The sequence below is a fragment of the Bombina bombina genome, chromosome 6, assembly GCF_027579735.1.
Source record: "Bombina bombina isolate aBomBom1 chromosome 6, aBomBom1.pri, whole genome shotgun sequence".
NCBI lineage: Eukaryota > Metazoa > Chordata > Amphibia > Anura > Bombinatoridae > Bombina > Bombina bombina.
This window is the reverse complement of record NC_069504.1, coordinates 518,034,334-518,059,159: the sequence shown is the minus strand read 5'-3', so window position 1 is coordinate 518,059,159 and position 24,826 is coordinate 518,034,334. Positions and strand designations below refer to the sequence as shown.

The window sequence follows — 24,826 nt, the reverse complement described above, 5'->3', positions numbered from 1 at the left end:
TTGTATGAAACAGTTAATTCTAATTTCAGCATCAGTTCATCAACATTAACTAAGGTATTTAGTCCTTCATTGTACTGCCAAACAAATCCATTCCACCTCAATATTCGACCTACAGATACATCCAAGAAAGCCTAGCAAGAATTTATTGGACTTATGGTAGCCATGTTGTTCCAGGAGAGTGTGGTTTCCTGGATGTTATTCCTTTCATGTACAAATCTCAATAAAACTTTAAACTGCTTAAGAAAGGGAAACACATATTTCAATAATACCAGGAAACAGATTAGCTTCTTCCTTTGTTGAACCACATGTTGTAACCTATGGTGATCAGTAAACATTTTAAACACAAATAATTCAACTATATTTTTATTCAAAAAGAAAAAAAAGTGGAGACATCTGTAAAAGTATTTTTGGGTACACATTATCCAATATCCAAACTGTGGGCCAGAAGTACCAAGCTGTTTTTTTTTTTTTTACTGTTTTGGATAAATAGAATTCTGAAATGTTAATAAGAAATAGGAAATTTGAGGTCTGTGGGCTGGCATTCTAGCATAGCAAAAGGCCAAAATTCTTCTCTTCCTGAATTCTAAAATTAAAAGCATTTAAATTACTAATAAGAAACTACTTGACATAAAAAGGACAAGTTGTGTGACTAAAATAAATAATGAGTTACACTTTTGCATTGGGGAGACATAATACATTTGAATTATTTTGGAAATTTGTATTTAGAATACCATTATCATGTTACTTACATTTTTTTTGGAACATCATTAGATTACAAAATCCCCCCCCCCTTTTTTTTTAGTTGAATCACAAATCACCTTATCGAACTAGATAAATGATCTTGTTTCCAATTACATGCAATCACAAATCACAAATACACGTTGGCTGTGTTAAGATACTCAGGTAAAACTTTTTTCACTTCTAATATCAGCTTGTGTGCTATTCCTATACACATTTTTATATTCTATTTTTAGGTGACTTCCCAAATGATAATGTATTAGTAGTAATATCAATGTACATTAATTAAAAAACAAAGTCACAATTCCTCCCTGAATGGCCCTGGAGGTTCTGTAAGTCCTCATAGAAACACTTGGATACCGTTTTTAAAGTATTCTGCAGGACTGTTTGAAGAATGTCTGTAACAAGCATTCCAGCACCTTTTTTTAAATGAACAACCTGTGCTTTAGAAAGTCTTTCTGTAATAATATTAATTTGAGGTTTCCCTGAATAACTGCCGGTCAAGAGGTGAAGGAGACGTGAAATGTTTAGAGAACAGAAAAACTGTATTTATTTTGCCAGAGCTGAGCTACAGATCGTGTGTTTATTTGATGCCTAAAATACCTTCACTTTTGAAGAATAGAGGTCAAAAATTCTTCCTTTCAGTATTTTGCTTTAGAAAAAAAGTATTTTCTGTGGAGCAATGCTCTTCATTCGAAGGGTTTAGCTGGTTGCTATTGACATAAGTGAAGTTGATGAACAAAAAGCAGGCCTGTATATAGCAAACATGCAATGGGAAATAGTGAATGAAGCATGTATGTGCAGCCACTAATCACTAATTAGCAGTTCCTGAGCTATTCTGGGTATCATTTTCAACTAAGGATATCAAGAGAACAAAACAAATTAGATAAAAGAAGTAAATTGGAAAGGTGTTCAAAATAATACGCTCTATCTGAATCATAAAATAAAAAATGTGGGTTTTGTGTCAATTTAATTCCCCATAAAATGTTAAATGTTTAGAAAAAAAAAATGGAATGTATTTATTTGCCTGCTTTTCCTGTAATTAATTGTATACAATAGTGGGGAATTGTTTTACTGCCCCAGAGAAGCTGGAGAGCATGCTATTCAGTGAATAAAAACAATACTCAAAAATTATTTTAAAACTTTTGTTTTTGTATATATATTTTTTCACAATGCACTGCTTAATTGCTGATTTTTACTATACACGTAAAACATTTTTATTAATTTTCAATGTTGCTTTTCAAAAAATATTTTGGTGTATTGCAAAAATGTGTAGATTTTATCACACATTTTTAGGCAACTTATTAATTGATTGTTTTATTTATGCTGATTTTGTATCTCACATGCCTTAAAATATCTTGTACTTACTTTCCTTTTGATCTTTTCTGTTCTTTTTATGGCAATCGCTAATATTTATTAAAAATGTTTTGTTCTTTTGGTGTTATTTGTTGAAAAGTCAGTAGCAGCCATTACTACCTTGTACTTGTAGCACATTGTGTAAGCAAATGAGAAGAGGCACACACACCAATCACCATATAGCTCCCAGTAGTACATTGCTGCTCCTGACCTTGGTATACATTTTAACAAAGGATACCAAGAGAACAAAGCAAATTTGATACCAGAAATAAATTGTTTAGCATGACATGCTCTTTCTCATTCATAAAAGTTTAATTTTAGTGTCCCTAAATTAATAATTACTGGCATATGTGTGATGTAACCAAAATGATACCACTTAAGCTCAAAAAAGATGAGATTACCAAATATTCTGGAGTGAAAAAAAAACTAGGTACAATATTTGAATTTATTGCGACAAGGAACCATTGTATTGATATATGAAGATATCTACACTTGTCTGTGGGTGAATGAATATTTTGACAAAATGTATGTGAAGCAAATGGGATGACAACTGGCAGCATTTTATTCTGCTTTTTAAACATCTTCAGTCCCATCTCTAATATACTTGTTAAGTAAGAAATTGGGTAATCCTAGCACTACTCAGGTAAACCTGACATAACCCAAGCAGCTGTGGGTAAAGCCCGATGTAACATGAAAAATCTTCTCAGAGTGCATTGAGTCACAACATCAAACATGTATAACTCACACATCTTCACTATCTTTTTTGCCTCTGCCTGGGGGGTTCAAGAGGGGCGAAGCCCCCCTTGTAATCCTCATTCCCAAGGTTCACTTGGGGTGGATGCCAGATGATCGGCAGGGCGCCTTCCTTGAACCCCCCAGGCAGAGCCAAAAAAAATATTGTAGATGGGGAATTACATTACATCGGGCTTTACCCACAGCCACTTGGGTAATGTCCATTTTACCCAGGTAATCCTAGTATTACCCGGATTTCTGATTTTACCTGTAACATATATATAACTCAATGTATTACAGTTGTTATTACTGGTAGAAAACCCTTTATCCAAACTGCTTGCAACAGTAAAAGGTTTGGATTTCGGAATAGTTTGGATTTTGGAATTTTTGTATCTTTAAAATGGGACAGTTTGGAGAGGGGATGAAATGAAGTGTAATAAAACAATATCTTTTGTCATTTATAAATATTTACATGTCATAATACAGCTTATACGTGCAACCTAAAGGTAGACTTAGATCAGTTTTAATACCTTTACATAGTACCCTCAGAAAGATAGTACAGTGCTGTAATCAGAAAGGTAATATTTATTGTTTTAAATAAATGTAGGCTAGTATTTGCATCTTAGTACACAAAAACCAAACCAGGCAGAGAAAATAGTAATTTATGTAAAAAAAAAATTAAAAAAATATTATTAAAAAGTTTGGATTTCGGAAGAAGTTTGGAATTCTGGATTTGGCAATTTGTACCTGTATTGTTATTCGTATTTTTAATAATTACTAAGTTCTGATAAAAGTGTACAAATATAAATGTAAATATTTTCGTTGGGCTATCAGTGATCTAAACTTTCATATTCTGCTTAATTTACTAAATATTGGTATGAAATCACCTTTGTTTTCCCCTTGAGATTAATTGGCAACCGGTAAGGAACACATGGACTTTTTTTATTTTTTAACCACAGTTTCATCTGCGCAGGTTTTTATGCAAGATTGAAACAAAACTGTAGTATTTATTCTGACTTCCAGCTGTTTCTGATGGCCTGTGTCATTGTGGGCTTTTTGGATGAACAACAGCGATGATTGGCTTGTAATCTTGCTGAAAGTACTTACTGCTGAAAAGAAAACCGCCACAGGCCAAGATTAGCTAAGCATTGATATTTTATTTCACGCAAGAAAAACAAATAATATGTATGCTATTTTTTTTAGACTGTTGGGATAATCGCATGAGACAGTAACATAGGATTAGTCTTTTTCTCACCTGAGACAAGATATTATCATGTTACAGTATCACAAATCAGGTTTAAAGGGACAGTCAACTACAAAATTGTTATTGTTTAAAAAGATAAATTATCCCTTTATTACCCATTCCCCAGTTTTGCACAGCTTACATGCGGCCAGACAGTGACGTGCGGTGAGGTCAGAGACTGGGGAGGCAATGGCTATGATACTCCAGAGAAACACACACGTAGTATAGTATATATATATATATATATATATATATATATATATATATATATATATATATATATATATATATATATATATATATATATATATATATAAAATCATTGGCGGCTGGTGAATTTTCAAGATGGTGGGGCGCAAGACCTCACCCCTTGAAATAAAGCCCCACCCCTCAGCTCCACCCACAAAGGGGGTAAACACATAGTTAAAGTACCAGTAATAGTATTATAATTTAGCCATAATATTTTCTTTATGTAGGTTAAATCATCAAGCTCCTTATCTCCCTTATCCTCTTCTCAAGCACATCCTTGGTGGAAGAATAGCTTTATAGCACATGAACAAAATAAACAAGTAAAGATTAAAATACTAACCCTCCGGCATCTGTATAGCATGACACCACAAATAATCCTAGTTTATACAGATAATACAGAACCTGAAATTAGACTGATATTAACTCTAAGACTGTACTTTTCCCCATCCAGACCCTTCAGGGTCTCTGACACAAAGTAGCTATGCAGGCATGGGCGTGCAAAGGTGGAATATATAATATATATATTATATATGCGGTGTATATATATATATACATATATATATATACATATATATACACACTATATATATATATATATATATATATATACATATATATACACACTATATATATATATATATACACACACATCACACATATATATATATATATATATATATATATATATACACTATAGTATATATATATATATATATATACACACATATATATATATACACTATATATATATATATATATATATATATATATATATATTCAATGCAATTACAGTATTACATTTATTTGGAGGACCAGTCATCCCCTACCTTTTTTCTCCTGTGTGCTGGCTGCAGTGAGGTTGAGTCTACAGAGGGTCTGGACACATGGGGGCTGGAGGGGCAGAGCACTGTGTTTAAAGTTAAGCACCATGATCTGCAGCATTGTGAGCCGTGCACTGAACACTATACAAAGTGTGTATTGGGGCTGGCTGGGGGAGACTGCTTTGGCTGCCCTGCTGCTTCTCATTGTCACATTGTGAGAAGATCATCTGCTGCACTGGGCAGCTCAGGGCTCTTCAACTTTTTACAGATCGTGCTGCTGCTTCCCTCCTCCCCCCTCTCAGCAGCTATCAGAAATAAAAAAAAAAGAGTAACGCTTTGACTGCCAGAGAGGGAGCTGATAAGCATCTGTTCAGGCAGCCAAAGTTAAATCAAACAAACTTAGTTAGTTTGTTGTAATTAGCCTTGTGTAAATTGCTGCAAAGGTCAGGGTTTACCTTTACATCGTCTGCTGATGTAAAAGTAAACCTGGACCTTTGCAGCAATTTACACAAGGCTAATTACAAACTAAGTTTGTTTGATTTAACTTTGGCTGCCTGAACAGATGCTTATCAGCTCCCTCTCTGGCAGTCAAAGCGTTACTCTTTTTTTTTTTATTTCTGACAGCTGCTGAGAGGGGGGAGAAGGGAAGCAGCAGCACGATCTGTAAAAAGTTGAAGAGCCCTGAGCTGCCCAGTGCGGCAGATGATCTTCTCACATTCCCACAGTGAGAGTGACTGGTTATGACCCCTGACAGACGTGTTTCTGAGCTGCTTACTATCTTTCCGCCCTGAGTATGCTACCTGCAGCTAGATTATTGTATGTTATAAGGAGGTGGTGCAGCGGAGTGAGGGCTTAGGGCTATGTAAAAAAAAAAAAAATGCACACATTCACAACCCTGCAGTGCTTATTGCGCAATCTATCGTTCGGAATTAGAGGAGCAGATGAGAGTAATCAGAGTAGGTTACAAGTTCCAGTCCAGTGTAATAAATAGCACAATGGGAAAAATATTTTACACTGGACTGGAACTTGTAACCTACTCTCATCTGCTCCTCTACTTCAAAATGATAGATTGCGCATTTTAAGTATTTAATTTTGTTCCCATTGTTCAGCTGGGTGGGTGCTGCTGTGGAAGTGTGAAACCTACTCATCGGCTTCCCTATTCCAGCAGATAGATTGCGCATTAAGTATTTTATTTTGTAATTAGAGGAGCCGATGAGTAGGTTTTTGGTTTTACACAAGGCACAAGCTGAAGCTTCAAAGGCAAAGCACCGCACCCTGCACAATAGCACATAGAGAATGTATCTGTTGGTAGGTACCGTACTAGAGCGCCGCTCGTGTCTTAGACAGTGGACTTTCAGGCAGGGCAGCAGTCATATGGGCTGAATCACACTCACTCGGCAGCCGCAGGCACTGTCTTGATGATTCTCCCTCCTTCACTATTCCCGCCAGCAGCAAATGACGCCAGTTAGTCCGACGTCACAAACAAGCCCGGCCGACACGCCTCCCTGATGGCTGATTGGCTGTGAGTATCTCCATCTCATAGAGGCGGTTTTAAGAACCGCCTCCATTGGAGAGTGATATGGGCCCTGGTGAAACACCACTGGGTGGCGCTGGCCAAGAACAGTAGTCAGCATCCATTGTTGCGCAATCAAGAAAGGCAGCGGAAGGGCTTACTGCCTCTTAATTGCGCAACATGGATGGGCGGCGAATCTGGCGATGGGAATGGATGGGATAACATCTGGTGGCGCACGCGCGGGGGGGGTACCTATGGGGGGGGGCATGGTCCAAAAATACTAATAAAAAAAATTAAAAAAAAAGTTTTTTTTTTTTTTTTAATCATAATTAAAAAATTCTTTTTTTCTGATTGGACAGGGTAGGCACTGCCTCCCCTGCCTCCTATTACTGCACGTCACTGCGGCCAGATTAATTACGAGTTTTGCATTATAAGCGGCTCGCTACTAATTTGCAAGTTATTTCCACCGCTCACCTTTAATAGTGCTGCTATTACAGGTTTGCAAAAACCCGGCATTAGCAGACAATATGGCAGCGTTGAGCTCCATACTGCACACAAATACCAGCGCTGCTTTGAGCTGGTTTTACGTGCTCGTGCACGATTTCCCCATAGACATCAATGGGGAGAGCCGGCTAAAAAAAAAACTAACACCTGCAATAAAGGAGCGTAAAGCTCCGTAACGCAGCCCCATTGATTCCTATGGGGAAAGAAAATGTATGTTTACACCTAACATCCTAACATAAACCCCGAGTCTAAACACCCCTAATCTGCTGCCCCCGACATCGCCGACACCTATTAACCCCTAATCTGCCATCCCCGACATCTCCGTCGCCACTATACTAAAGTTATTAACCCCTAAACCTCTGACCTCCCACATCACTAACACTAAATAAATATTTTAACCCCTAAACCTAACCCTAAGTCTAACCCTAACACCCCTAACTTTAATATATTTAAAATAAATTAAATAAAAATTACTATCATTAACTAAATAATTCCTATTTAAAACTAAATACTTACCTATAAAATAAATCTTAAGATTGCTACAATATAACTAATAGTTACATTGTAGCTAGCTTAGGTTTTATTTTTATTTCACAGCTAAGTTTGTGAAAACCTAAGCTCCCCCATTGCCCTGAAAAGGGCATTTGGATGGGCATTGCCCTTAAAAGGGCATTTAGCTCTTTTTCTTTGCCCAAACCCCTAATCTAAAAATAAAACCCACCCAATAAACCCTTAAAAAAACCTAAACACTAACCCCCGAAAATCCACTTACAGTTTTTGAAGACCGGACATCCATCCTCATCAAGCCGGGAGAAGTCTTCATCCAAGAGGACAGAAGTCGTCCTCCAGGCGGGCACAAGTCTTCATCCAGACAGCATCTTCTATCTTCATCCTTCCTACGCGGAGCGGCTCCATTTTTTTTTCTTCTTCGATGGGTCTTGAAGAATGAATTTTCCTTTAAATGACATCATCCAAGATGGCGTCCCTTGAATTCCGATTGGTGAAAAAATCCTATTGGCTGATTCAATTAGCCAATAGGATTAAGATTCAATCCTACTGGCTGATCCAATCAGCCAATATTATTGAGCTTGCATACTATTGGCTGTTCCAATCAGCCAATAGGATTTTTCACCTTTAATTCCGATTGGCTGATAGAATTCTATCAGCCAATCGGGAATTCAAGGGACCCATTTTTGGATGACGTCATTTAAAGGAACCTTCATTCTTCAAGATCCAGCGAAAGAAGCAGATGCACCGTGCCGGATGTCTTGAAGATGGAGCCGCTCCGCATCGGAAGGATGAAGATAGAAGATGCCGTCTGGATGAAGAGTTCTGCCCGCCTGGAGGATGACTTCTCCCGGCTTCGTTGAGGACTTCTGTCCGCTTGGATGAAGACTTCTCCCGGCTTGATGAGGATGGATGTCTGGTCTTTTGTCGCTATTTTGGTTGTCTTTATAAAGTAAAATTAAGCTTTTGATGCTGTCACCCATCTCTTTGAGAACAAAGCAAATTTGATGATAAAAATGTAATTGGAAAGTTGTTTAAAATTGCATTTCCTATCTGAATCATGAAAGTTTAATTTTGACTAGACTGTCCCTTTAAACCATGCATATGGTAAATACGTTTTGCCTGTTTTTCCTGTAAGTTAAATGTTAAAGACACAGATTTTTCACTACCCCCAAGAGAAGCTGGAGTGCATTCTATGAAGTTCAGAATCCTGACCCTCATACATTGTGCTCATGCTTCCTCAGTCAAGTATTGGAGCTATTTTATATATGTCCCTAATTGGTCACTGCAGAGGAGACAAAATAACCAATACTCAAGAGACTTTTCAAGGTTTATATCCCTGGACTGCAAAACAATGTAGTTTGCTAATATAATGAATGTTACATTTGAAAACATTTATTTTGTATGCAGATGTTTTGCAGTGAAATGGTTCATTTAGGATGCATAGATAAAGAATTCATTATAATTCTTTATCTACTTCACTACACTAGTTACTGCCTTGATTGAGGGTTTGGGCTAGATATAGCAGTATGTGGCCCTAGCTTAATCAACAATTAGTTTTTATCCCTGACTTCGGATACCTAATAATAGAAATCCCTACCCCTCTACACACATACTGTATACCCTCCTCCATGGATACTCTATCATCTGGCTGTAGTTGGCTCCGTCCCTCATTCTCTTTACCTCCCCCTATAATACGAGCGGCTCTTGCCCGCTGCTTTCCCTCCTCTTCTTTATTTCCCATGGCCTCAGTTCGGCCGTGACCAAAACTAACTCCCTACATCTTAATATCATTACAATAGAAAGGTATAGAATACTTTTATTTTAGATGTTGGGATCATTTACAAGTTAATATAACAAAAACTGAAGTTCCATTTGATATAGCCCATAACCTCTCTATTACATCTTCAGGACATGATATGCGATATTATATACACATGTTCATTTGACACTGTTGTTCTCCTCTTCATTCAAGCACAATACACTTAGATATGTTGTTTTACATCCCTAGAAGGCAACCTTTATCTCTCTCTAGTCCAAAACCCTATTTTCAGCACAGACTTGAGAGGCAATGTTGAATTCTTTGTCCTGCCTTATAGACTGACCTTCATGTTACAACAATGTATGTATTGTCCTGTTATATATTTACCGCAGATCGGCGAACTATGTACACTACTTTTCTTTGAAACTTCAATAAAAAATTGTTTAAAAGACAAACAAACAAAAAAAATTGAAATACTTACCTATAAAATAAACTCTAAAATAGCTACAATATAACTAATAGCTACATTGTAGCCATCTTAGGATTTATTTTTATTTTACAGGCAAGTTTGTATTTATTTTAACTAGGTACAATAGTTATTAAATAGTTATTAACTATTTAATAACTTCCTAGTTAAAATAATTACAAATTTACCTGTAAAATAAACCCTAACCTAAGTTACAATTATACCTAACACTACACTATAATTAAATAAATTAACTAAATTACAGAAAATAATAAAATAATTACAATTTTTTTAAACTAATTACACCTAATCTAATCCCCCTAATAAAATAAAAAAGCGCACCAAAATAATAAAAATCCCTACCCTATACTAAATTACAAATAGCCCTTAAAAGGGCCTTTTGCAGGGCATTGCCCCAAAGTAATCAGCTCTATTACCTGTAAAAAAAAAAAGACAATACCCCCCCAACATTACAACCCACCACCCACACACCCAACCCTACTCTAAAACCCACCCAATTCCCCCTTAATATAACCTAACACTACCCCCTTGAAGATCACCCTACCTTGAGACGTCTTCACCCAACCGGGCAGAAGTGGTCCTCCAGACGGTCTGAAGTCTTCATCCTATCCGGGCAGAAGAGGTCCTCCAGACGGGCAGAAGTCTTCATCCAGGCGGCATCTTCTATCTTCATCCATCCGGAGTGGAGCGGGTCCATCTTCAAGCCATGCGACGCGGAGCATCCTCTTCCATCCGACGACTAACACTGAATGACGGTACCTTTAAGTGACGTCATCCAAGATGGCGTCCCTTCAATTCCGATTGGCTGATAGAATTGGGTGGGTTTTAGAGTAGGGTTGGGTGTGTGGGTGGTGGGTTGTAATGTTGGTGGGTATTGTCTTTTTTTTTTTACAGGTAATAGAGCTGATTACTTTAGGGAAATGCCCCGCAAAAGGCCCTTTTAAGGGCTATTTGTAATTTAGTATAGGGTAGGGATTTTTATTATTTTGGTGTTTTTTTTTATTTTTTTAGGGGGATTAGATTAGGTGTAATTAGTTTAAATACATTGTAATTATTTTATTATTTTCTGTAATTTAGTGGGGGGTTTTCGTACTTTAGTTTATTTAATTTAATTATAATTAATTGTAGTTAGTTTAGTTAATTTATTTAATTAAAGTGTAGTGTTAGGTGTAATTGTAATTTAGGTTAGGGTTTATTTTACAGGTAAATTTGTAATTATATTAACTTGGAAGTTATTAAATAGTTAATAACTATTTAATAACTATTGTACCTAGTTAAAATAAATACAAACTTGCCTGTAAAATAAAAATAAATCCTAAGATGGCTACAATGTAACTATTAGTTATATTGTAGCTATTTTTGAGTTTATTCTATAGGTAAGTATTTAGTTTTAAATAAGAATAATTTATTTAATTGTAGTAATTTTATTTCTATTTATTTAAATTATATTTAAGTTAGGGGGGTGTTAGGGTTAGACTTAGATTTTGGGGTTAATAAATTTAATATAGTTGTGACGCTGGGGGCGGCAGATTAGGGGTTAATAAATGTAGGTAGGTGTCGGCGATGTTAGGGACGGCAGATTAGGGGTTAATAAAATGTAACTAATGTTTGCGAGGCGGGAGTGCGGCGGTTTAGGGGTTAATATATTTATTGAAGTGGCGGCGATGTCTGGTCGGCAGATTAGGGGTTAAAAAATGTATTTAAGTGTTTGCGATGTGGGGGGGGGGCTCGGTTTAGGGGTTAATAGGTAGTTTATGGGTGTAAATGTAAAATGTACTTTTTATCACTTTAGTTAAGAGTTTTATGTTACGGTGTTAGCCCATAAAACTCTTAACTACTGACTTTTAAATGCGGTATCAGTCTTGACAGGAGAGGCTGCACCGCTCAGTTTTTCCAAGACTCGTAATACCGGCGTTAGGCAAATCCCATTAAAAAGATAGTATACGCAATTGACGTAAAGGGATTTGCGGTATGCTCGAGTCGCGGAAAAAAAGTGAGCGGTACACCTGTACCTGCCAGACTCGTAATACCAGCGGGCTTTAAAAAGCAGCGTTGGGACCTCTCAACGCTGCTTTTTAAGGCTAACGCAAGACTCGTAATCTAGGCATCAGTAAACTATGGATCGTTGTTAATACAGAAATATTGTGCTTTTTAGAAGAATTTAATTTTAAAGTTTTTGCCCTTTCTGCTGATTTTTATTTTTGTTCTTTTGCAAACGTGTCAGCACTGGAATGCAGTAAGGAGTTCGATTTCAGCATAGTGGCACCCACAAGTAGAGGTGGCAGTGAATAACCTCAATACTAGGTTTAAACATTTATTTATTAATTTCCCCTTAATGGATTATTATTAGAACAGAATTATTGTTATTATTTTTTTAAATACTTATTTTGAGGTGGATGTTATTAAGACAAAAAAAGACTATTACATTTTGACATGTAAGGAACTTTCTGAGAAAAAAATAGACATGTAGCAGTTCACTAGCTTTTAAAGGAAATTGTATTCTGAGCACACGGCTGAGCTTTTGCATTGTTTTTAAGCACAACTTCATTTTGCTAAATGTCACGCTACATCGCTTAGTAACAGCAGAGAAAATGTCTTTAATTTACTGGTGAGAGAGAGGCATTCCCAAAACAAATTCTGGATGTCTTCCACTAAGCGCTCTTTGTTGTAAGCCAATTGATGAATGCCAAGGAGACTGCACTGGGTTAATATTTGAGTATCCTACATAGCGCTTTACAACCTCTGGAAGTTGTATGGCTCTTTTATTGCACACTATTTACTGCTCTTTCTAAACCTCCAGTGTAGAACTTGGAGCAAAAACAACAAGAATTATAAATTAAGAATGACCTTGTCATCTCAGATAGCCAAAAAAGCATTACATCATTACTCTCAATTTACAGCCTTTTTTATTACAAGTAATTAACTTTTTTAGCATTTTCACACATAGCTGGTAAATGGGATGTTTTATTTAGTAATCATGATGAATGATGCTCTGTTTAATTATTGTTCATTTGGCTTTTCAAATTAGCCAAATGCAACCTTTGTATGACCTTGCAAATGGGGGATGTCCATGCACATGGGGCAGATCTACCTCAGCAACATTTTGTGGGAATGTGGCCAGATAACTACCTGGGAAATGTCATTCTCAATCAGAATTTGAAGTAGTCTAAGGCACTTAAAAGCGCTGCTCTTCTACTTTAAAGAAGCTTTATTTAAAGGGACATTTATGTAAAAAATCATTAGTTACTTGATGAAAATGAAACACTATTAGAAATTAAAATACATTCTTTATTGTGCTTGCTTTTGCTGTAAAAATTGGGTTTATCAATTGCTCCAAAAAGAGAGGCTGAAGCTCAGATTCTGTAAAATGCTGCAAATTGCTTGAAGCAACTTTATTTGCTACACAGTTAGTACAGCATTGGACAAACTTATATTAATTTAGTCCTTTACGGGCTACATTTAAGGGAGATAAAAATATGTTGTTGGTTGCAGCACTTTGGGGGCGATTTATCAAGCCATCAATCAGCCCCAATGCATCTGTTTCCGGAAACAGGAGTTAAGAAGCAGCGTTCTTAATCTCTGAGGCGGCGGACAGCAATCAGGCCAATCGAATACGATCGGGTTGATTGACACCCCCTGCTAGCTGACGCGAATCTGCAGGGGGCGGCATTGCTGTCGGTGTATGCTGTCTGTATTTATCGATGTGCGGTGGAGATGATCGGCTTCATTGGATCATGTCTGCTTGCACTTTGATAATTCGGCCCCTTTGCATCCTTGTACAGCATGCTTGAATTAAAGAATTTGAGTTCCAGACTTGGTAAGCACTATTTTTATTGCAAAAGGAAGGTATATTACAGCAAAAGCAAGCAAAGCAAATCATTATTGTATACCTCAGTATTGTTTCATTATCATTAGTTTATTTTTTTTTTGGAGAATTAAACATTCTGAGTTCTTTAAGGTGTAATCTTAGACATATGCATTGGATATCCCAGTCAACTATTTTTCTAGTTAAGTAATTATTTTCACAGCTGTAGAACATTTTGGACCTTTTATTTAAAATATTTAAAGTTAAATATTAATGCAATTCAATGTTCAATACTAACACATATGCAGTGTGGTCATGTCTACATTATATACTGACCTTTTCTTTCTGTGTTTTGTGTCTTTTTCTTATATTGTTCTAAAAATTGTGTTAGAATTGTGGATTTGGGTTTATCCAGGTTCTCTTAACGCTTTTTTAGTGTTTTGTGATGCTTTTTCTTAGTGACATTAGTAAAAATGCTTAGGATGTTCAAATCTACTGTTAAATATATCTTTCCTACCAGATATAACCATATACATACCCCCCAACTGTCCCGATTTTCGCGGAACAGTCCAGATTTTAGGGGTCTTTCCCCCTGTCCCGGGTTGCTAGCCATCTGTCCCAATTTGCCCCATGCATTAAAAAAAACAGATACCTGTTAGATTCCCTGTGGAAAAGGAATGGTGTGTGGGTTATGCAGGAGTAAGAAGGCTGTATACACTCTGACCATGGGTAATGGTGACCTCTCTAACCTACTACTGGTAGTGATGATGTCTAACCCCTGATGATAATACTAGCATGTCTTCAGTTTTCTACAATGAGCAGTGCTAATACCAGAGTAACGAACAGTGGCAGCCGCAGACTGCCAGCTAATGTGCTTGCCAACCCCGGGACCCCCATAAAATGAATTACAGATACCCATATATGATGTAGTGTGTGTGTCTATCTGTATCCATAACTGTGTGTGTGTATCTGTATGTATAAGTTTATGCTATGTAGTGTGTGTGTCTGCATGTATAAATGTAAGCTATGTAGTGTGTGTATGTGTATCTGCATGTATAAGTGTGTATCTGTATGTATAAGTGTCTGCTATGTAGTGTGTGTGTGTCTGCATGTATAAGTGTATACTATGTATTGTCTGTGTATCTGCATGTATAAGTGTATGCTGCATGTATAAGTGTATGCTATACAGGGAGTGCAGAATTATTAGGCAAGTGAGTGTTTTGACCACATCATCCTCTTTATGCATGTTGTCTTACTCCAAGCTGTATAGGCTCGAAAGCCTACTACCAATTAAGCATATTAGGTGATGTGCATCTCTGTAATGAGAAGGGGTGTGGTCTAATGACATCAACACCCTATATCAGGTGTGCATAATTATTAGGCAACTTCCTTTCCTTTGGCAAAATGGGTCAAAAGAAGGACTTGACAGGCTCAGAAAAGTCAAAAATAGTGAGATATCTTGCAGAGGGATGCAGCACTCTTAAAATTGCAAAGCTTCTGAAGCGTGATCATCGAACAATCAAGCGTTTCATTCAAAATAGTCAACAGGGTCGCAAGAAGCGTGTGGAAAAACCAAGGCGCAAAATAACTGCCCATGAACTGAGAAAAGTCAAGCGTGCAGCTGCCAAGATGCCACTTGCCACCAGTTTGGCCATATTTCAGAGCTGCAACATCACTGGAGTGCCCAAAAGCACAAGGTGTGCAATACTCAGAGACATGGCCAAGGTAAGAAAGGCTGAAATACGACCACCACTGAACAAGGCACACAAGCTGAAACGTCAAGACTGGGCCAAGAAATATCTCAAGACTGATTTTTCTAAGGTTTTATGGACTGATGAAATGAGAGTGAGTCTTGATGGGCCAGATGGATGGGCCCGTGGCTGGATTGGTAAAGGGCAGAGAGCTCCAGTCCGACACAGACGCCAGCAAGGTGGAGGTGGAGTACTGGTTTGGGCTGGTATCATCAAAGATGAGCTTGTGGGGCCTTTTCGGGTTGAGGATGGAGTCAAGCTCAACTCCCAGTCCTACTGCCAGTTTCTGGAAGACACCTTCTTCAAGCAGTGGTACAGGAAGAAGTCTGCATCCTTCAAGAAAAACATGATTTTCATGCAGGACAATGCTCCATCACACGCGTCCAAGTACTCCACAGCGTGGCTGGCAAGAAAGGGTATAAAAGAAGAAAATCTAATGACATGGCCTCCTTGTTCACCTGATCTGAACCCCATTGAGAACCTGTGGTCCATCATCAAATGTGAGATTTACAAGGAGGGAAAACAGTACACCTCTCTGAACAGTGTCTGGGAGGCTGTGGTTGCTGCTGCACGCAATGTTGATGGTGAACAGATCAAAACACTGACAGAATCCATGGATGGCAGGCTTTTGAGTGTCCTTGCAAAGAAAGGTCATGAAATGTATGTCAGAAATTTATATTTGTGAATGTTGAGATGTTATATTGGTTTCACTGGTAAAAATAAATAATTGAAATGGGTATATATTTGTTTTTTGTTAAGTTGCCTAATAATTATGCACAGTAATAGTCACCTGCACACACAGATATCCCCCTAAAATAGCTATAACTAAAAACAAACTAAAAACTACTTCCAAAACTATTCAGCTTTGATATTAATGAGTTTTTTGGGTTCATTGAGAACATGGTTGTTGTTCAATAATAAAATTAATCCTCAAAAATACAACTTGCCTAATAATTCTGCACTCCCTGTATAATGTGTGTATCTGCATGTATAAGTATATACTATACTATGTAGTGTCTGTGTATCTGCCTGTGTAAGTGTATGCTATGTAGTGTGTGTGTGTATCTGCATGTATAAGTGTATGCTATGTAGTGTGTGTGTATCTGCATGTCTAAGTGTATGCTATGTTGTGTGTGTGTATCTGCATGTATAAGTGTATGTTATGTAGTGTGTGTGTATCTGCATGTATCAGTGTATGCTATGTAGTGTGTGTGTGTATCTGCATGTGTAAGTGTATGCTATTTAGTGTGTGTGTATCTGCATGTCTAAGTGTATGCTATGTAGTGTGTGTGTATCTGCATTTCTAAGTGTATGCTATGTTGTGTGTGTGTATCTGCATGTATAAGTGTATGCTATGTAGTGTGTGTGTATCTGCATGTATCAGTGTATGCTATGTAGTGTGTGTGTGTATCTGCATGTGTAAGTGTATGCTATGTAGTGTGCTACTGTGCATTTTTGCTGACTTTAACCCCTTAACGACCAAGGACGTACGCCACACGTCCTCAAAAAAAATACACTTAATGACCAAGGACGTGTGGCGTACGTCCTTGGTCTGGAAAGCAGCTGGAAGCGATCCTGCTCTCTTCCAGTTGCTTTCCGGTTATTGCAGTGATGCCTCGATATTGAGGCATCCTGCAATAACCTTTTTTAGCAATCCGGTGCAAAGAGAGCCACTCTGCGGCCCTCTCTGCACCGGACATCACCGGCTAAATCCGTTGGTGGGTGGGAGCCGGTCTGGGAGGCGGGTGGCGGCCATCGATGGCCCTGATGATCTGTAGGGGGGCGGGATCGTGGGCGGGAGTGATCAGAGGCGCGCACGGGCACGCGCACGTGCACGGGAGGGCGGGGGCGGGCGCGTGCACGGGGAGGGAGCGGGTGGGAACCGCTACACTACAGAAAAATTATGTTTGAAAAGTTGTATTTTTCAATAAATCAAACTATTTTTTTACATTAGTCAGGGGGTGGGGGATTGGTCTGTGGGGGGGGGGGGGGGGGGGAAGCTACACTACAGAAAAACAGGCAAAAAAATAAAAAAAAACATTTTTTTTTGCAAACTGGGTACTGGCAGACAGCTGCCAGTACCCAAGATGGCCCCCAATAAGGCAGAGGAGGAGGTTAGAGAGCTGTTTTGGGGGGGATCAGGGAGGTTGGGGGCTAAGGGGGGGATCCTACAAAGTAGCATATGTAAATATGCTAAAGATGTATTTTTTTTTTTTTTAAAAAAAAACTTTTATTTTAGTACTGGCAGACTTTCTGCCAGTACTTAAGATGGCGGGGACAGTTGTGGGGTGGGGGAGGGAAGGGAGCTGTTTGGGAGGGATCAGGGGGTCTGATGTGTCAGATGGGAGGCTGATCTCTACACTAAAGCTAAAATTAACCCTGCAAGCTCCCTACAAACTACCTAATTAACCCCTTCACTGCTAGCCATAATACACGTGTGATGCGCAGCAGCACTTAGCGGCCTTTTAATTACCAAAAAGCAACGCCATAGTCATATATGTCTGCTATTTCTGAACAAAGGGGATCCCAGAGAAGCATTTACAACCATTTGTGCCATAATTGCACATGCTGTTTGTAAATAATTTCAGTGAGAAACCTAAAATTGTGAAAAATTTTGTGTTTTTTTTAATTTGATTGCATTTGGCGGTGAAATGGTGGCATGAAAATATACCAAAATGGGCCTAGATCAATACTTGGGGTTGTCTACTACACTACACTGAAGCTAAAATTAACCCTAGAAGCTCCCTACATGCTCCCTAATTAACCCCTTCACTTCTGGGCATAATACACGTGTGGTGCGCAGTCGCATTTAGCAGCCTTCTAATTAGTAAAAAGCAAAACCAAAGCCATATATGTCTGCTATTTATGAACAAAGGGGATCCCAGAGAAGCATTTACAACCATGTATGCTATAATTGCATAAGTTTTTTGTAAATAATTTCAGTGAGAAACCTAAAGTTTGTGGAAAAAAATTGTGAAAAAGTGAACAATTTTTTTTATTTTATCGCATTTGGCGGTGAAATGGTGGCATGAAATATACCAAAATGGGCCTAGATCAATACTTTGGGATGTCTTCTAAAAAAAAATATATACATGTCAATGGATATTCAGGGATTCCTGAAAGATATCAGTGTCCCAATGTAACTATCGCTAATTTTGAAAAAAAGTGGTTTGGAAATAGCAAAGTGCTACTTGTATTTATGGCCCTATAACTTGCAAAAAAAGCAAAGAACATGTAAACATTGGGTATTTCTAAACTCAGGACAAAATTTAGAAACTATTTAGCATATGTTTTTTTTGGTGGTTGTAGATGTATAACAGATTTTGGGGGTCAAAGTTAGAAAAAGTATGTTTTTTTCCATTTTTTCCACATATTTTATAAAAAATGTTATAGTAAATTATAAGATATGATGAAAATAATGGTATATTTTGAAAGTCCATTTAATGGCGAGAAAAACGGTATATAATATGTGTGGGTACATTAAATGAGTAAGGGGAAAATTACAGCTAAACACAAACACCACAGAAATGTAAAAATAGCCTTTGTCCCAAACGGACAGAAAATGGAAAAGTGCTGTGGTCATTAAGGGGTTAAAGGTCAGAATCTAGAATATTAATGGGGAATGCAGAGAGCAGTTTTAAAGAATTTATTATTAAATGTCCAATTAAGATAAAAATATGTAGCAATGTCTTTGCAAAGGTTAATTAAATACATAGCTCACATAGCCATACCAGTGGTTTGAGCTTGTGTTTGATTTGCTGCCTAAGTGTATTAAAATATATGACTTTATTTAGAATTTTATTTAAATTACTTTGGTCTTATGATTTTTTTTAAGCCCGTCCACCACATTTCAAATTTTTTTGCCGCGGGGGGGGGGGGGGGTGTCCCTCTTTTGAATTTTGAAATGTTGGGAGGTAAATAACTAATATTTACCATTTAGCGGTAAATAAGGTACAAATATGTTTCCAACTGTCAAAGGGTCCATGTCTGTACCATTCAATCTCCCCAAAAAGGTACAATCACGTGCACAGCAAAATAATTATGTTCAATTGTTGTTGGTAATATGCCAGAAGTGGGCAAAGCAAAAAAAATGCTTAAAGGGACAGTCTGCACCAGAATTGTTATTGTTTAAAAAGATGCATTATCCCTTTATTACCCATTCCCCAGTTTTGCATAACCAACACAGTTATATTAATATACTTTATACCTCTGTGATTACCTTGTATCTAAGCCTCTGTAGACTGCCCCCTTATCTCAGTGCTTTTGACAGGCATGCAGTTTAGCCAATCGGTGCAGACTCCTAAATAACTACATGGGAGTGAGCATATTGTTATCTATATGACACACATGAACTAGTACTGTCTAACTGTGAAAACGTTCAAAATGCTCTGAGCTAAGAGGCAATTTTCAACGGTTTAGAAATCAGTTTGAGCCTACCTAGGTTTAGCTTTTCAAAAATACCACCAAGGGGACAAAGCAAATGTAATGATACAAGTCAATTGGAAAGTTATTTAAATTTTCATACCCTATCTGAATCATGAAAGTTTAATTTTGACTAGACTGTCCCTTTAATAACCCATATATTCAATGATACTGTGTTGCTGGTTCTAAATAGCAAACAAGCACATAACATTTTAATGTTTATATTTCTAGCATCTGGGGCGCGATCCGATATAGATCGCAGTTTGCGGCGCAAGCGAGGGAACCGGCGTCGCCCGCAGTTTCAGCTCGCAACTCGAGCTATCCCATATAAGTCGCCGTCAGATGCTAACGTGCCATAAGTCTCACAAACCAGCGATGTCCAGAAATCTGCGCAAGTACAAATTTCTGGCGTCGCCAGTGACTTGCGCCACGTTAGAAACTGCCGGCGCCTATAAAACCTGACTAAAGTCTAAAACACCCGCACTGTCTAACACGCCTCCCTAACATAGCCCGCACTGTCTAACACGCCTCCCTAACATAGCCCGACACGTCTAACCCTCTATCCGCTATCCCCCCTCACTAGCCTAACAATAAAAAAGCTATTAACCCCTAAACCGCCGCTCCCGTACCCCGCCGCCAGCTATATTATATCTATAACCCCCTAAAGTGAGCCCCTAACACCGCCGCCATCTATATTAAAATTATTAACCCCTAATGTAAGCCCCTTACACCGCCGCCATCTCTATTAAAATGATTAACCCCTAATTTAATCTACCTACCCCGCCGCCAGCTATATTATCTATATTAACCCTAAGTATATTATAGTTAATATAGGTATTACATTATATATATTAACTATATTAACCCTAATTATATTAGGGTTAATCTAGTTAATATAGTTACTATAGTATTTATATTAACTATATTAACTCTATCTAACCCTAACACCCCTAACTAAATTTATATTATATTAATCTAATTCATTTATAAACTAAAATATTCCTATTTAAATCTAAATACTTACCTATAAAATAAACCCTAAGATAGCTACAATATAATTAATAATTACATTGTAGCTATGTTAGGGTTAATATTTATTTTACAGGTAAATTGTTAATTATTTTAACTAGGTATAATAGATATTAAATAGTTATTAACTATTTAATATCTACCTAGTTAAAATAATTACCCAATTACCTGTAAAATAAATCCTAACCTAAGTTACAAATACACCTACACTATCAATAAATTTAATAAACTACAAACATCTATCTAAAAATACAATTAAATTAACTAAACTAAATTACAAAAAAAAACAAACACTAAATTACAAAAAATAAAAAAAAGATTACAAGATTTTTAAGCTAATTACACCTATTCTAAGCCCCCTAATAAAATAATAAACCTCCAAAATAAAAAAAAATCCCTGCCCTATTCTAAATTAAACAAATTTCAAAGCTCTTTACCTTACCAGCCCTTAAAAGGGCCTTTTGTGGGGCATGCCCCAAAGAATTAAGCTCTTTTGCATACAACAAATACAATCCCCCCCCCCCATTACAACCCACCACCCACATACCCCTATTCTAAAACCACCCAAACCCCCCTTAAAAAAGCCTAACACTACCCGCTGAAGATCTCCCTACCTTGTCTTCACCACACAGGGCCGAACTCCTGATCCGATCCGGGCGATGTCTTCCTCCAAGCGGCAAAGAAGAATTCTTCCTCCGGCGATGTCTTCCTCCAAGCGGCAAAGAAGAATTCTTCCTCCGGCGATGTCTTCCTCCAAGCGGCAGCAAAGTCTTCATTCTTCCGGCGGCATCTTCAATCTTCTTTCTTCGCTCCGCCGCCGCGGAGCATCCATCCCGGCCGACGACTGAACGACGAATGAGGTACCTTTAAATGATGTCATCCAAGATGGCGTCCGCCGAATTCCGATTGGCTGATAGGATTCTATCAGCCAATCGGAATTAAGTTAAAAAAATCTGATTGGCTGATTGAATCAGCCAATCAGATTCAAGTTCAATCCGATTGGCTGATCCAATCAGCCAATCAGATTGAGCTCGCATTCTATTGGCTGTTCCGATCAGCCAATAGAATGCGAGCTCAATCTGATTGGCTGATTGGATCAGCCAATCGGATTGAACTTGAATCTGATTGGCTGATTCAATCAGCCAATCAGATTTTTTTTACTTAATTCCGATTGGCTGATAGAATCCTATCAGCCAATCGGAATTCGGCGGACGCCATCTTGGATGACGTCATTTAAAGGTACCTCATTCGTCGTTCAGTCGTCGGCCGGGATGGATGCTCCGCGGCGGCGGAGCGAAGAAAGAAGATTGAAGATGCCGCCGGAAGAATGAAGACTTTGCTGCCGCTTGGAGGAAGACGTCGCCGGAGGAAGAATTCTTCTTTGCCGCTTGGAGGAAGACATCGCCGGAGGAAGAATTCTTCTTTGCCGCTTGGAGGAAGACATCGCCCGGATCGGACCAGGAGTTCGGCCCGGTGTGGTGAAGACAAGGTAGGGAGATCTTCAGGGGGGTAGTGTTAGGCTTTTTTAAGGGGGGTTTGGGTGGTTTTAGAATAGGGGTATGTGGGTGGTATGTTGTAATGGGGGGGGGGGATTGTATTTGTTGTATGCAAAAGAGCTGAATTCTTTGGGGCATGCCCCACAAAAGGCCCTTTTAAGGGCTGGTAAGGTAAAGAGCTTTGAAATTTGTTTAATTTAGAATAGGGCAGGGAATTTTTTTTATTTTGGGGGTTTATTATTTTATTAGGGGGCTTAGAATAGGTGTAATTATCTTAAAAATCTTGTAATCTTTTTTTTATTTTTTGTAATTTAGTGTTTGTTTTTTTTTGTAATTTAGTTTAGTTAATTTAATTGTATTTTTAGATAGATGTTTGTAGTTTATTTAATTTATTGATAGTGTAGGTGTATTTGTAACTTAGGTTAGGATTTATTTTACAGGTAATTGGGTAATTATTTTAACTAGGTAGATATTAAATAGTTAATAACTATTTAATATCTATTATACCTAGTTAAAATAATTAACAATTTACCTGTAAAATAAATATTAACCCTAACATAGCTACAATGTAATTATTAATTATATTGTAGCTATCTTAGGGTTTATTTTATAGGTAAGTATTTAGATTTAAACAGGAATATTTTAGTTTATAAATGAATTAGATTAATTTAATATAAATTTAGTTAGGGGTGTTAGGGTTAGATAGAGTTAATATAGTTAATATAAATACTATAGTAACTATATTAACCCTAATATAATTAGGGTTAATATAGTTAATATATATAATGTAATAACTATATTAACTATAATATACTTAGGGTTAATATAGATAACATAGCTGTCGGCGGGGTAGGTAGATTAAATTAGGGGTTAATAATTTTTATATAGGTGGCGGCGGTGTAAGGGGTCAGATTACGGGATAGATAAGGTAGATGACAGCGGTGTAAGGGGTTCTAATTAGGGGATAGATAAGGTAGATGGCGGCGGTTTTAGGGGCTCACAGTAGGGGGTTAGTTTATGTAGATGGCGGCGGGGTCCGGGAGCGGCGGTTTAGGGGTTAATAACTTTATTAGGGATTTCGGGGGGGGGGGATCGCGGTTGACAGGTAGATAGACATTGCGCATGCGTTAGGTGTTAGGTTTATTTTAGAAGATCGCGGTTGACAGGGAGATAGACATTGCGCATGCGTTAGGTGTTAGGTTTATTTTAGCAGCCAGTTTAGGGAGTTACGGGGCTCCAATAGTCAGCGTAAGGCTTCTTACGGCTGCTTTTTGTGGCGAGGTGAAAATGGAGTAAGTTTTCTCCATTTTCGCCACGTAAGTCCTTACGCTGCATATTGGATACCAAACTGCGCTGGTTTGGTATACCTGCCTATGGCCCAAAAAACTACGGGCGACGGCAGAAATATACGCGCGTAACTTCTAGGTTACACCGTATATGTGATACCAAATCAGCGTAAATATTGGCATCGCCGGATTTTGCGGGCGACGCTTTATATCGGATCGACCCCCTGGATGTTAACTCTTAAACATAAAGCAAATGTATTAACTAAAATTTACAAAGAAAATAATTTGTTTTAAACTCTATAAAATAAACAAGAGCTGTTTAAGAACCAGTTTTTTAAAAAATAAAATAAAATTGTAACAGTCACATACATGGACATTGTGTAACACACCATAGCGCCATCTGTTGGTTGAAAGTTCCTTGACATGTGTAACACAGCTCCATCTATTGGTAGCAGGTTCATCACCAAAGTGTGTACTAGGATAATAGACTCATTTGCATATATTTTGCATAGAGTGACAATTCAATGTATAGTTGTGAGTTTTATCATTTATCCCTCCCCCGAATCCCCCTTCTTTTCGTTAGAGTTATATTTTATTATTATGTTGTTTTCTATATGTTTTCTATATATTTATATTTTATGTGGCATGTCACCCTAAATTAAATGGGGTGTGTTTAGAGTCTAGCACAGAGTGATATAAAACACATGTAGTAGTTCTTTTTTAGAACTGGTTGTTTAGCCTGGCTCTTTCTGGTAGTTTTGTAGCAGTCTTTGGAATTGCTACATGTGCAGGCTACATTGCAGTGTGGCTATTGCAATACTGCTGAAAAAGTACATTAGTTGAATGCATAACATATTTCAATGTTATATGATAATTTTAATAGAACAGCATTTGTAATATGCTGTGTTGAGTACAAATTTGCCATCATGAGGTACAAAGGACTTGTCACTGGGGCAGTACCCTTAAAAGGCCAGATTTGCACCATTTTTTAAGGGTACATTAATGTACCGTAGCACTAAGGTCCAATCTAGTCACCAAAGGTACATATTTGCCTTTGAAAGGTGCAATCTGCAAGGGTACCAATTTGTACCCATTTTAAAGGGTACAGCAGGTGTACCTTTGAGG

General features: G+C 37.7%; 1 protein-coding gene and 1 long non-coding RNA gene across 2 annotated transcripts in view; one reads left to right on the top strand and one right to left on the bottom strand.

The window, feature by feature from the left end:
* LOC128663202 (ADAMTS-like protein 3) overlaps positions 1-24,826 on the top strand; it is a 372,033-nt gene that overhangs the window by 202,656 nt on the left and 144,551 nt on the right. The gene's annotated exons all lie outside the window — the stretch shown is intronic.
* On the bottom strand, positions 3,748-5,383 carry LOC128663203 (uncharacterized). The gene is made up of 2 exons (XR_008402835.1): positions 5,146-5,383; positions 3,748-3,935 (listed from the first exon to the last, which is right to left on the bottom strand). It is a non-coding gene; the product is annotated as an uncharacterized LOC128663203 (long non-coding RNA).